This window comes from Podarcis muralis, chromosome 11, assembly GCF_964188315.1.
Source record: "Podarcis muralis chromosome 11, rPodMur119.hap1.1, whole genome shotgun sequence".
NCBI lineage: Eukaryota > Metazoa > Chordata > Lepidosauria > Squamata > Lacertidae > Podarcis > Podarcis muralis.
The window spans coordinates 7,518,511-7,520,205 of NC_135665.1; the positions used below are offsets into that span (position 1 = coordinate 7,518,511).

The 1,695-nt window shown below is 45.1% G+C and overlaps 1 pseudogene; it reads right to left on the bottom strand.

Annotated features, from left to right (window-relative positions):
- Positions 1-307: 307 nt before the first annotated feature.
- On the bottom strand, positions 308-940 carry LOC114606535 (RNA-binding protein 8A pseudogene; annotated as a pseudogene).
- Positions 941-1,695: the final 755 nt, after the last annotated feature.

Sequence of the window (1,695 nt, forward strand, 5' to 3'; positions counted from 1 at the left end):
GCAGAAGTGCAGGCCTAGCTTTATGCCACAGTTAGGTTCAAGCGTGCCAACCCCCCACTTCTGCCAATGGGGTGCATGTTATTTTTTTATTTTTTATATAAAAAAGTCCATAATCTTTTTATTCTGAACATTGCTTTCAGACCGTCCCTTCTCAAAGACTCAAAAGCACAATGACTTGTACCAAGACACAGGAGGACGTATGTCCAAGGACACCAATAACAGGAAACTGTCTCATGTAAACTGAGACATCAGATTGAGAGTAATTAAGAAATAATCAAACTGTGTAAATACAAAATTAACCGGGGGGCAGGGGGAGAAAAAGATATAAGCATATGGTCTTAGTGCAGATGGGCATTTCCTTCTGGTTCGCCAGGATTTAACACCACAAGCATCGCAAAAAGGAGAACCTCCCTCCCCACCTTTAGCGCCTCCTTCTGTCAGGACTCCTGCTCCTCCTTCTACGGCCACCCCTTCACTTCCCTTTCGGAGGTCCCCTGACAAAACACCAATCCACACTGATTGGCTGCCCCATAAAGTCTTGTCCATTCAGTCCCTCCATGGCTTCTTTGTACATTTCATATTCTACCAGGGTGTAGCCCTTCAGGTAACCGGTCCGCCAGTCAAGATTCAGGTGGAGGTTCTTAATTTCCCCAAACTCTGCAAACTTGTCATGAATGTCCTCTTCGGTGGCCTCCTCATGGACACCCTTGACAAAGAGAATCCAGCCTTACACCAATCTCTGGGGACCCGGCTCATCCCCATCTTGCTCCACGCTGTCGTAATCCTCACGGACTTGGGCTCTGGAACCCTTCTCTGACCCAAACCCTCTACCTTTCCTCTTCTTTGCTTTTTCCTTCAGTTTGTGGATGCTTTCATCGCCATCCTCATCCATGGCGAAGTCCTCACCGCCCGCCTCATGGAGGTCTAGTACGTCCGCCATCTTGGCCACTCCATGGGGTACATGTTATGACCACTTAACATGATACTATGAGACATCACTAACAAATGAGTATATTGACGAAAACTGAGGGCACAGCTAAATTCAGCAGAGTTATTTGCAGCCGAGATTGATCACTTTGTGCATTCAGCATCGTGCATATCATTTCTGGCATGTTCTGTAGAACAGCCAGATCTCCAAAAATCTGATTTGTAAGAAAGGGGATAATTGAGAACAAACAGCTGCACTGAGCATTTGTGAGGTTATTTGTTCCCGGAGTGGGGTAGAGATTAACAATTTTAATTAACACCAAATCAATCTATAAAGATGTCTTAAGAAGAGGGTTGTTGGAACAGGGTCGTTTTCATAGTTGAGCGGGTTGGCAAAGAGTCTGTAACAGCCCAGAAGTTACTCTGCCAAAACAATCACAAAGAGACTGTGACACAAAGGAATCAGACGCACTTATAACAGAAAAATACATGTGTCAGTAGGCTTTTTCCTGGAAATTGTGGGTTATAATCTCATATGTGATAGCCAGCCAGAGGGATAATGGACGGACCCTATTTTTAGCCGGGGCTGTGCACTCTGGCCTAGTTAGGATAATGATTGATCTAGCCCTAATAGCTCACTAGGGCAGCCTCCATCTGAATGGTGAAACACGGCAACATTTTTGAGAACTTCTTTCTCTGCTTTCTCTTGAGAGCATTAGAGAAACTTCTCAACAGGTTTTTATGAAACAGGGAACTCCATTGTCTGGG